We start from the raw sequence: 13,656 nt of genomic DNA on the forward strand, positions 1-13,656 counted from the left end.
CATATATATATATATATATATATATATATATATATATATATATATATATATAGTCTTCCACTCACTGATTTGCCCTTCTCTAAGATCTCAAACTTTACGCTAAGGAAGTCCCTGTGTAACTCCATGGCCATGTGTTCAATGCCCTCTCCTTTTTCTTTTCCAGTGCTCCTGTGTAAGAGATAGTGTAATTGTATGTATATACTCATAGAACAAAAATATGGAAGAGTGAATTTTGTTCTGTCATGCTTTATATTCTGAATGTTTTCAATGAGCATACATTACTCTTGTACTCAGAAAAAAGTAAAAGTATTTGCACATTTAAAATTATTTTAAGGGTGGGCCGGCCGAGTGGCGTGTTGGTTAAGAACTGGCTTGGGATGCCAGAGGGCCCTGGTTCGGATTCCACATACGAGGGCCAGTGACAGTGCCCTCCACAGCTAAGATGCTGAACAACAGCTCAACCTGGAGCTGGGCTGCTGTGAGTCGCCAGGGATGGCGTAGGCTGCAGCCCCTGTGGCAGTGGGTTGCCATGGGCTACCGTGTGTAGCCGGCAGCCAGCGTGAGCGGCTGTCCAGGGGCCGGCGACTGGTCTGCCTCACCCTGGAGGAGCGCAATGATGGTGCCAGCTTGGACCAGTGAAACAACATCCTTCACAGCTAGACTGAAGAACAAAAGGACAGCGACTTGTCTGTTCCCCTCCCCCCAATTCCCCAGCACTGTTCCCCTCCCCCAATTCCCCAATAAAATCTTTTAAAAAAATGATTTTAAGGGCCAACCAAATGGCTCAGTTGGTTAAGAACTCGCTCAAGAGTGTGAACTCTGAGCAACAGGGTCACCGGTTCGATTCTTAGCCTGAGCTGAGCTGCCAACAGGTGGCAGGATGGCTCTGCTAAAAATAAATAAATAAATTAATTAATTAAAATAAAATGATTTTAATATTTAATTAGGTTTGTAAAAAAATGCAAGCTATCTTATATACTAATAGATACGGTTATAAATCCAGGTTCTTGCCAAATGGAAAGTTTATGATACATATAAAAAGTCTTAAATATGTACATTGGATGCTACAATTTCTCTTCTAGGCATTAATTCTAAAATACACATATATACTCACAATGTGATATGATCAAAGATGATTTTTTAAAAAGATTTTTATTGGGGAATTGGGAGATGGGAACAGCGCTAGGGAATTGGGGGAAGGGGAACCGACAAGTTGCTGTCCTTTTGTTCTTCAGTCTAGTTGTGGAGGACGTTGCTTCACTGGCCCAAGTTGGCACCATCATTGCGCTCTTCCCGGGCGAGGCAGCTCAGTCGCCAGCTTCTGGACGGCTGCTCACCGCGGCTGCTGGCCACACACAGTAGCCCAAGGCAACCCACTGCAGCAGGGGCTGCAGCCTACACCATCACCGGCGACTCACGGCAGCCTAGCTCCAGGTTGAGCTGTTGTTCATCATCTTAGCTGTAGAGGGCAGTGTCACTGGCCCTCATATGTGGGATCCGAACCGAGGCCCTCTGGCATCCCAAGCCAGCTCTTAACCATCACGCCACTCGGCCGACCCTCAAAGATGGTTTTTATACTGTGATTTATTTTAAATAATCTGAAATAACCTCAATACCAATAGCATACTGGATGTCCATAGAATAAACTTATTCAGCTTTTACAGGATGTTTTTGAAAAAAATTAATACCAGGAAAAATTGGCTATACACAAGATGTACTCTATCTACTGATCTATATTTACATCTGTCTATTTATTTTTACATCTATCTAGCTTTCTACATATATTATAATTTCATTTACTATAGTGCATTCGTTCTCACCAAGGGCCATTTTGCCTCCAGGGTGGGGTGGGGACATGGAAATGTCTGGAGACTATCACAACTGGAGAAGGAGAGATGCTATTGGCATCTAGTATGCAGAAGCCAGGGATGCTCTAAGTCCCTTTAATGTACAGGGGACCCTCTAACAACACAATTATCTGGCCCAACATGCCAATAGTATCGAGTCTGACAAATCCTACAGTAGGGCATTTAGATAATTCAGAATAGTTTAAGACAAAATTTAAACCACAGTCCTACCAGTGGTTGATAACTATTGTGAAAAGTTTGATGTGTGTACATGTTAAATTTTCTGTGATAATTGTGTGTTTTATATACAGCAAAAAGTATGTTTTTGAAAATATCTAACGATTACATTGTTTTGTACACCTGAAACTAATAAAAAATAATTCATTTAAAAAATTTATTCATTTTCAAAAAACTACAAATGTTTTTCCCATATGAAATGTGCTAGTCATTGTTTAAGAAATTATGTAACTGAAGAGTTGTGATTGCAACTCAGTTACATGAAGAATATTTCACGAATAAGAATCCATCATCTCCTAATTCTCAACCTTCTAATAAAATCAACAATTTCTAAATATTTATATATTTGGTTAAAATAAAGAAAAATTGTGACATTACAAAGCAATGTATCTAATATAAAGGGCAATGTGCTTGACTAACCAGGCCATAGTAATCTGGTTACCACTCCAATTACCGGTTTGTGAACAGACATTTCCCAGTTGTAGTTAATATGATATAAATGGAAGTTGCTGCGGTGTCTTTGGAGAAAGGTTTTACAGCTTTTGAAAAGTTGAAAGAGACACAACAAGTTGTTTACATAAATTAACTTAAAGAATGTATATAACACATATTAGAATTAATAAATGAATTTAGTATAATTGCTGGGTATAAGGTCAATATTATAAAATTTAGTTGTATTTCTTTCTATATACAGAGGTGCCAAAAAATGTATACACATTTTAAGAAAGAAAAAATACTGTATTAGGGCCAGCCGAGTGGCGCGTTGGTTAAGAACTGGATTGGGATGCCAGAGGGCCCCGGTTCAGATCCCACATATGAGGGCCAGTGACACTGCCTTCTACAGCTAAGATGCTGAACAACAGCTCGACCTGGAGCTGGGCTGCTGTGGGTCGCCGGCAATGGCGTAGGCTGCAGTCCCCTGCTGCAGTGGGCTGCCATAAGCTACCGTGTATAGCCAGCAGCCAGCGTGAGCGGCCGTCCAGAGACCGGTGACTGATCTGTCTCACCCGGGAAGAGCGCAATGATGGTGCCAGCTTAGGCTAGTGAAGCAACATCCTCCACAACTAGACTGAAGAACAAAATGACAGCAACTTGTCTGTTCCCCTTCCCCCGAGTCCCCAGCGCTGTTCCCCTCCCCCAACTCCCCAATAAAATCTTTAAAAAACACAACTGTATTAAAATTGTAATACTCAATATATACTGATAACAAAAGATGAATACAGGTCATGTGTGACTTCTGCAAGAGGTTCTCAAAGTGATTACCATCAGAATAATTTTAATACAGTTTTTTTCCTTTCTTAAAATGTGTATAAATTTTTAGCACCCTCTATATTAGCATCAGAAATTATAAAGAAAAAAATTATACATTTACTATAGAATCAGAAAACATCAAATACCTAGGAACAAATCTAATAAAAATTAACAAGACCTCTGTCAAGAAATCTGAATAATATTTCTGGGAGAAATTAAAAACCTAGATAAATCAGAGATATATTTATGGATTAGAAGACAATATTATGAAAATTAAGACATTTCTCATCAAAATGCTCGGTGGATACAGTCTAATTCCGGTTGAAATACCAGCTGTTTTTTTTGTAAATGGAAATTGGCGAATTGATTCTAAAGTATATAAGGATATCAAAGATCCAAGAAAAGCCAAAGCCATCCAGAAAAAGAAATTTGACAGACTTTCACAGCCAGATTGCAAGGCTAACTCTGAAGCCATAATAAGATAGTGTGATCTGTGTATAAGAGTAGACAAATAGACCAATGGAACAAAGAGTCTACAAGAAGACAGACATATGTAGTAACACACATATACATATGGTCACTTGACTTATAGCAAAGGTATCAATGCAGTGGTTGAGTGTAAGGATAGTCATTTAAGTAAGTGGAGCTAGTCTAATTGGATATCCATCCATATGGAAAAAATAACTTTGGCCCCTAACTTACATTATACACAAAAATTAATTCCAGAAGATAAAGCTTATAGAAAATAATATTTAGCATATCTTCGTGACCTTGGGGTAGATGATATCTGAAAGAGGACATAAAAAGCACTGACAATAAAGGAAAACATTGAAAACATATATACACACACATCCAACAAATATCTCATGTACAGAATAAAATCAAAAGGACTAAAAAGTAAATGCAATTTAACATTGGCACAATATTTCAACAGGCACTTTATAAAATAGGACATCTAACTGACCAATAAACAAAAGATTGCCCAAACTCAGTCATTAGGAATGTAAGTTTGAATTAAAATGAGATATCAGTAAACATCTATCAGAATAACCAAAATGACTTCCAATATAAAAAGTTGGAGAAGATAGAGAGGAACTATAACTCTAGCTGCTGATTGGAATGTAAATTGGTACTATTGCTTGCAAAACTGTTTGGCAGTATCTATTAAATCTAAATTGATGCATTTTTCTATAACCCAGCAACTCCATCTGCATTAGTTTTCTATTCCTGCAAAACAAATTACCACAAACATAGTGGCTTAAAACAAAGTCCATTTATTACCTCACACCTCTGTAGGTTCAGAAGTCCATGTATGGCATGGCTGGGTTCTCCGCTCAGTTTCTCAGGGTGAAATCAGTGCTATGGACTGAAATCCACATGTTGAAACCCTAGTCCCCAATGTGATAGCATTTGGATGTGGAGTCTTTGCAAGGTAATTGGGTTTGGACGAGGTAATTGAGGTAGAGCCCCATAATGAGATAGGTGCCCTTATAAGGGTGTGAAAAATAAAGTGTTCTTTCTGCCATGTGAGGATGCAGCAAGAAGGCGACCATCTGCAAACCAGAAAGTGGGCCTTCACCAGAAACCAAATTTGCTTGTACCTTGATCTTGGAATTCCCATCCTCTACAACTATGAGACATAAATGTTTGTTGTTTATGCAACTCTGTTCATGGTAATTTGTTATAGCAGCCCAAGGTGATTAAGACAGCCAGTTTGTGTTTCTTTGTGGGGGCTCTTTGGAACAACACATTTCTGGGTTCATTCAAGTCATTGGCAGAATTAAGTTCTACTTTTAGCTCTTAGAGATTACCAGCAGTTTGTTGCTACATCAATCCCTCCATACACCCTCTCACACTTGAGTCTCTCAGAAAGTGTGCAGGCCAGCTTGAGGGCTTGCCCAATTAGGGCTGGCTCACACAGGGTACCTCCTCATTTGAAGGCCCACTGACTTGGAACATTAATACAACTGAAAAGTCTCTTTTTCCATATAAGATAACAATCACAGTAGTGATATGTCATCATATTCACAGGCTCCTCTCACACTTAATGGGAAGGGATTATACAAAGTCAAGGGTCATTAGGGGTGACCTTAGAATTCTGCCTACCACAGTCTGCCCTCTGGCCCCCAGTGACCCAGTCTGTCCCACATACAATATTCATTGACCCCATTCCACAGTCTCCAAAATCTCACAGTATTATGGAATCAGCTCAATTCCTAAAGCTCATCAAAATCACATGAGCTAAGAGTCCAAAATCTCATTGCCTCAGTCATTGAAATCTGGCATGGGTCAGGATCCTGGGTATAATCCATACAGTCCAACTCCAGGTGCACAATCCCTCTCCAATGGGGGACCAGTGACACTAAGGTGATAAGTTCTCTCTCCCCAACACACAATGGTGGGACAGGCATAGATAACAGCTATCAACCTGCTGGTTCAATACGGGAGGAAATGGAAGGCAGAAAGGAGTTAAGAGTCCCAAAGTAGTTGGGAAATTCAGCTGATTTCTAAAAGTCTCTCCAAGGAAATTAAGGCTTTTTTTCTATGGCAATTTAGGCTTTCTCTAGCATGTGCCTCAAAATTCTTCAACCCTTTGTCCACTACCCAGTTCCAAAACCACGCCCACATTTTAAAGTCTTTACAATGGCATCACGCAACATCCAGGTACCAAAATCTGTATAAATGTTCTATTTGTGTGGAACAAATGAAAGGGAACTGCTTCTGAAGAAGCTTATTGACAGGTTCGGAGGAAAAGACATTTCATAGATCAATAGCTGCATACCAGTCACTTTGCTCAGACAATGAAACCACATCTGGTACAGCAGCTGCTACTGGAGCTGCTTAAACTTTCGGTAATCAACTGCCATCCTCCAAGAGCCATCTGTATGTCTTCTGCACAGGTCAAATAGGCAAACTGATAGGGATGTTGTGGGAATCACTACCCCCGCATCCCTCAAATCCTTGATGGTGGCAGTAATCTCTGCAATCCCTCTAGGAATGCAGCATTGCTTTTGGCTTATTGTTTTCCTAGGTAGAGGCAGTTCTAGTGGCTTCCACTTGGCCTGTATCACTATAATAGCCCTTTCTCCACAGGTCAGAGAACCAATATGGGGATTCTGCTAACTGCAAAGTGTATCTATTTCAATTATTCATTCCAGAACTGGGAATATAACCACATGATGGGTTTGGAGGTCCACTGGTCCCACTGTGAGACAGATCTGAGATAAATTCCATTGATCACATGACATCCATAAGCCCTTACTCTGATTGGTGGGCCACAGAGACATCTTGGAGTTAGTGTCACTTCAGAGCCAGTGTCCAGTAGTTCCTGAAAGGTCTGATTATTTTCTTTTCTCCAGTGCACAGTTACTCTGGTAAAGGGCTGTAGATCTGTGGGGCAGGCTGAGAGAAAGATTCACAGAATGAATTTTTGGTAGTGTACCAGGCTCCTTTCTCAAGGGGACCCAGTCTCCCCTTCATTCAAGGGGCTCTGGGCCTATAAACTAAGAATTGATTAAGGGGCCACGACCTTCTGTTTTTATGATTCAGATGAGATTTTTGTTCACTTGACCTGGAACTTTTCTGCTTTATACAAATGTAGTAAGACTCTAGTAGGCTTCCTATCAATTTCACTGGCAGCAGCACAATGCTCAACTAGCCAATGCCATAGATCTGCACGAGTCAGATTATTCTGACTGCAATTTTGATTCTGTTGTCCATTACAGTAAACATCTTGTCTTTGGTGGATGAGTGGTCCCACTTTGCCCCTGACACCCCCTGATCCAATTACTCCCAGTGCATTTAGGTTTCCCAATTCAGTGACTGCAGTTCTTACTGCGAGGTCTGCATACAGAGAAGAGAAATCACACAGCTCTACTCTTTGAGGATTCTGGGGCTCTCCTCACAAATTTATTTCTCACAGTATTGGTGAAAGATATGACTTCAGGATCCTCCCAGTGTGGGTGAGTAGGTCTTAAATGACTCTAACATTCCAATCTCCCTAAGCCTTTGAGTCCTTTCCTCTACTTTATACCAAGGCAGGTTCAGCATTTGTAGGTAACTCATTGTGGGACACCTTTTGGTCCATGTCTCAGTCAACAAATCAAACGAACTTTTAGAGCCCTTTCTACCTCCTCAAATTACAACATTAAATGCAGAATCTCTACTTAGTGAGCCCATATCAATAAATTTGACCTAACTCAACTTTGGGTTCTTTTCACCATTATCCCACATGTTTAGTTTCCATTCCCACATATGTTCCCTAAATATCTGCTTATATAAAATTGAAAACTCAAGTAGTTGTTTTGGAGTATAACACACTTCCCCATGGGTCATACTTTGTATCTCACTTTTAGGGGTTTGCTGGGACTCGACTCGAGTTATAGGTCTAGAGCAAAAAGTGGTGGCGGGGGAGGGCCTTGAGGAGAATCCGTGATGTCTTGTTTTACAGCTGCCTCCAGGGAGGACATTACAGTTTCATTAGACAATGTAGGGTTTATCTCCTCATAAAGAGGTGGAGCAGTGCCTTCTACTAGCAAAGAAAACTCATCACAATTTAGGGGCTCAATGTCCCCAGCTTCATCAAGGTCTTTGGACACGTCCCCATTCGAACCTTCAGGATTCCATTCTCTTCCCATCAATGCCCTCATTTTAGCAGTAGACATGTTGTGAGACTGGGAGTTCAACTTGTGTTGTAATTTAGCCACTCACAGAGTAATATCGTGGGTTTGGTTTTTAGTAAGCTCAGCCCTGTGACTACATGAAATAAGGTCTCTTTCAGATCAGACATAGAAGGTTTCACATCATGTGGTGCTTGAGCTGGGATTTTGAACACTTGAGCTCATTCTTTTCTTTCCCTACTTTGTCCAGCAATCTTAGGAGCAGCCAACCAATGTTATTATACTTGTTAGTTTGATAAAAAATGTTTGAAAACGCCATATGCGTGTTCACCTAGTTCATTGCTTGTTATAAGTGTTTTATTAGGAGTATCCAATGTTGACATTTTGCTTATCTTCCATGTCAGATCGTTCCATGGACTATCAGTGCTCTCTTTACTCTTGGAAATAGAGTCATTATTGTCTTTAAATGTAATCAGATTAGAGAGTCAATTCCAGAAACCCCAGAACTAACTCAGAAGATTCATACTTGAGATTATGTTCTTACAGAACCAAATTTTGATACCAAAATCTATGTTAGTCATGGTTCTCCAGGGAAACAGGACCAGTAGGATGTGTGTGTGTGTGTGTGTGTGTGTGTGTGTGTGTGTGTGTAGATTTATCATGAGGAATGGGCTGGCAGCCTGGAGACCCAGGGGAGCCAATGGAGCAGATGAAATTTAATAGCAATTTGTTTGAGGATTCCCTCTTGTTCGAAGAGGATGGTATTTTTGCTCCATTCAGGCCTTCAACTATTTGGATGGTCACTCACATTATGGAGGGCAGTCTGCTTACTCGAAGTTCACTGATTTATATGTTGATCTCATCCAAAAACACCCTCCAAGTTGACACATAAAATTATGCATCACACCATATATAAATTTAGTGAGATAATTAGGTATAACTACAGTTTGAGCCTCAGAATTGATTGAGGCCATGAAGTTTTGCCAATTATGCATGTCAGCAGTTGTTAAATTAAAGTTAATTCAGTACCTATGTTGTAGAAGCACAATGGCCAATCAGTGCCTCTTTACTTTTCTCTTGTATTAATTCATTCATAAACGTTGGGTTTCCAATTGGGCCAGATTCTGGACCTTTGTTTCAGTTTTTTTTCTTTCCATGTATAAAGTTTTCTTCTCTCTCTATCTCTCTCTCACTGCATATACTTACAGGCATTTTCCCTACCCTATTTACTTATAAATTTCTTTTTCCAGAGAGCCTCAAATTGGTATCATCAGGGTTAAGGGCCTTCCACATGGCAATATTTGCTTTTTAGGCTTTAAGTACTCTGGGCTTAAGTTGGGGCTGAATTAGCTCTTGGTATGCTACAGGAGTCTCATTGGCATTTTTTGTTTGTTTGTATGTGCATCTGTTTGTTTTAATATCATCCTCAGGATCAGGATCTTTTTGGTGACAGACATAGACAGCATTAGGAGTAAAAGCATTCTGTGGAGTCCTGGTGAGCCATCTGCCTTTAGGGTTATGGACGTCAACAATTCAAATCTTTAAACAGCAACTGCTCTTCAAATAGTGACTGTTCTTCCTCCACACAAGTGACCACCTGATCAATCCATATATTGAATATATCACACGGGGTATATAGTCTTTCCCCTTAGAGCTCTATAGAATGGAGACCAATGCCTGTTTGAGATATACAGCCAATTGGTCACAGGGTAAAAGTTATTGCCTTGAGCCTAGTGTCAGTCACAGCTTATTCTGTATTGAGACACATCACTCATTCTAAGACACATAGATGGGTCTGGGCCAAGACAAATGACCCAGGGCTACTTTAAGGAGGATATCAATCCCATATTCCAGTCCCCAAATGCCAATTACTTATTAAAACTTACAACTCAGTTTGGTTAAATCTATAACAAAAATTTGGTAGAACTCAGCAAATGAAATACAAAGAAGGACAACTCAAAAGGTAAACCAAATTTCCAGTCAAACTGGCAGAGTAGGTAAACACTGTGCTCATCTCCTCTCATCAGTTACAGCTAAACCACAGAACAACCATTATTGAGAATCGCCTGAAGTCTAGCTGAACCAAAGCCCTACAACTACAGACATACAGAAGAAGTCACCTTGAGACTGGTAGGAGGGCCAGAGACACGCAACAGGCTGGACCCATAGTTTCATCTGACCATTGAAAATCGGAAGGGATATCTCGGCTGTGAAGGTTCCCCCAGAGGATCGAGGGGTCCCAGCCCCACCTCAACCCAGAGTTTCAGTGCCAGGGAGAGAAGTCCCTATAACTTCTGGCTGTGAGAACCAGCAGAGATTGTGGCTGAGTGAGATGCAGGGTGGCTGCACTCCCAGGCACTCCTCTTAAAGGGACCACACATGGACTTCCTTGCTTATGGACTCACTCGCTCTGAGCTTCAGCACTGGGGCAGCAGCTTGAATGGTCCCAGGGTTATATGGAGAGGAAATGGATCCAACTTCAGGGTGTGTGCTGGAGGGAGGAGCTGGTGGAAGCCATTGTTTCTTTGTTGAGCCCTCCCCCTTCCTGCATGCAGACACAGGCACATGCTATATCTGGGTCTCCATGGAACCTTTCAGTCTGTCCTGCCCTAGTGATTATCTGAGACCACGCCCCATTCAACTTTCAGGCGCATCAAAGCTGCTTCCAGTGGCTTTTCCATGTAAACAGCCTGGCTTGGTTCATGCTTCAGAATTTCCTAAAATCTCTCAAAGGTTCACAAAACCCAAACAAACAGCATCTAGCTTCACTGTATCTCATACCTCTGGCTGAACAGCCCTAAGCCTGGCACTAGTGATAGCTGGCCTTGATTTGCAGCTTGGCCTCTCAAGGCACATCCAAGTACAGTGTGCATTGTGGTCATCTCTGGATTGCTTTGTGGCTCATACCAAGTGGTTCCAGGCAAGGAACAGACTGTGGCTGAACTTGGCCTGCAATGGGTCCACTCCCAGGAGGCCCTGGAGCTGGAAGTCCCAATGGCCAGCTTCAGACTGGGCCAGAAAATCACCCAGCCACATCCAAGAGATGACACACATGAAGGGCAGACTGGGTATGCACCAGAGCCCTGTTAGAATGGATGGGGATGTAATGTATAGCATGGGGAATACAGTCAATAATATTGTGATAGTGTAATACGGTGTCAGATGGTTGCTGGACTTTTGGTGATCACTTCTTTAAGTATACAAATATTGAATATCTATTGTGTACACCTGAAACTAATATAATATTGTATGTTAGCTACAATTTTAATAAAAATCTTTAAAAATAAAATTAAATAAGTCAATAAAAAAGTCAAGCCTTGGGCCGGCCAAGTGGCGCATTGGTTAGGAACTGGCTTGGGATGCCAGAGGGCCCCGGTTCAGATCCCACATATGAGGGCCTGTAACACTGCCCTCCACAGATAAGATGCTGAAGAACAGCTCAACCTGGAGCTGGGCTGCCGTGAGTCGCCGGTGATGGCGTAGGCTGCAGCCCCTGTGGCAGTGGGTTGCCATGGGCTACCATGTAGCCAGCAGCCAGTGTGAGTGGCCAGCAGCCGCAGTGAGCGGCTGTCCAGAAGCCGACGACTGATCTGCCTCACCCGGGAAGAGCGCAATGATGGTGCCAGTTTGGGCCAGTGAAGCGACATCCTCCACAACTAGACTGAAGAACAAAGCAACAGCAACTTGTCTGTTCCCCTTCCCCTGATTCCCCAATAAAATCTTAAAAAAAAAAAAGTCAAGCCAGCCAGTAAATAGCAGATCTAATTGCATAGTTTCCATCAGACAACAGGGCCAACTAGCAAGCCAAGGCCAGATGAAAAAGACCCCCCAGTGGTCGTGGTGATCTGCTAGACTCTCCTGCTTACATTGCCAATAGTTGTGTGCACCGTGAAGACACAGGATGGACTCCCACCCAAAATTAGATTTAGATACTGCTGGATATACACCAAGAGAGTATTTCAAAGTTTATTACTCACATAATGAGGATTTTAATGGAGGGCAGGGCAGACTTCCCAAACGGGTCTGAAAATGTCTTGAGAGGAAAGGAGATTGGCTTGGAGTTTTTACTGTGGTTAGGAGATGGAGCCAGGGTGAGCTTCCACATGCATGAGCAGGGGCTTGCACGGGTTGAAACTGTCATCAGCTCCAATGGAGAGCACACTCAGGTTTCTTATCAGCCTGTACAAATGTGAACAGATGAAGAAGAGGGAGGGGTGAAGCTTAAAAGCTGTCAGCAGGCAACAATAATTTTAAAAAATGGAGTCAGACTCTTTATTACATCACCAAATCAGATATCTCCATTAATTATACTGAGATACAGTACAGGGTCTTGCACCAAATGTGTTCTGTTTGACTTAGGCAATACTGGACAAGAGTGACCATGACTATAACTCCTAGTAGTATAACTGGACCTATCTGGAGAACAAACTTCAGCCAGTTAAATATGTAAAATTATAGAAAAGAGTTGAACAATAACAGCATAAGGCTAAATGGGATCATATCAGCATTCAGAATGTTAATCTTGTTCTTTGTTTCAATTGGAGGCTGTTCTTTCTGGAGTCAGTGGATGTGGGAAGTTTCTGAGAGTTCTTAGATTAAGATTCTTTCTTGGTCAGCAATTATGGGTGATGGTGGCAGTCTGTGTTAATCAGATGCACTGTGGATAAGAATTGAGAGGAAAAGAGAAATTAATGGTCTCTCCTTCCACTCTTGACCATCCAGGATCAAAGATTTTCTCTCCCCACCAGAAAGGGTTGTTATTCTCTTTTCACATGATTAGCATGATCGGTTCCTACAACAATGACTTCCCCAATTTTTACAGTCATTCCAATGTCTTACCTAAACCATATCCCCAATCTTTTACCTACATGGATAAAAAATGTCTTCTTGGGCCGGCCGAATGGCGCGATGGTTAAGAACTGGCTTGGGAAGCCAGAGGCCCCGGTTCGGATCCCACATATGAGGGCCAGTGACACTGCCCTCCACAGCTAAGATGGTGAACAACAGCTCAACCTGGAGCTGGGCTGCCATGAGTCGCCGGCCACGGCGTAGGCTGCAGCCCCTGCTGCAGTGGGTTGCCATGGGCTACCGTGTGTAGCCAGCAGCCAGCGTGAGCGGCCGTCCAGAAGCCGGCGACTGATCTGCCTCGCCCGGGAAGAGCGCAATGATGGTGCCAACTTGGGCCAGCGAAGCAACGTCCTCCACAACTAGACTGAAGAACAAAAAAAAAACAGACAGCAACTTGTCTGTTCCCCTTCCTCCAATTCCCCAGTAGTGTTCCCCTCCCCCAATTCCCCAATATAATCTTTAAAAAAAATGTCTTATTTATATTTCTTGTACCATCTGAGATTGTCTTCCACCCCCTGACATGTGGGTCATGCCAGGACCACCTTAGGGGCTATCACCTCATCTCTGTGATTATTATCACCAACATCCACAATTGCCCAAATCCAGCAAGCATAGCCAGACAGCCAAAGAAAGCATCAGGTTAGTGTCTCTCGCTCCCACATCCTGCTTCTTGCAGTATAGAAGCCTGATTTCCCAGGAGTAGGTGTGTGGGTGAAAACAGTAGAGCAAGAAGAGTGAATTGTGTGGTTTGGATTTTCTTATAACCAGTCTGGACCACTCTTCCTTCTCCAACCTCATAATTAAGCATTTCATTCAAATGGAAGGCACCCGTCTGAAGAAAGGCCATATTTAGA

Source organism: Hipposideros armiger, unplaced genomic scaffold, assembly GCF_001890085.2.
Source record: "Hipposideros armiger isolate ML-2016 unplaced genomic scaffold, ASM189008v1 scaffold_1440, whole genome shotgun sequence".
Taxonomy (NCBI): Eukaryota; Metazoa; Chordata; class Mammalia; order Chiroptera; family Hipposideridae; genus Hipposideros; species Hipposideros armiger.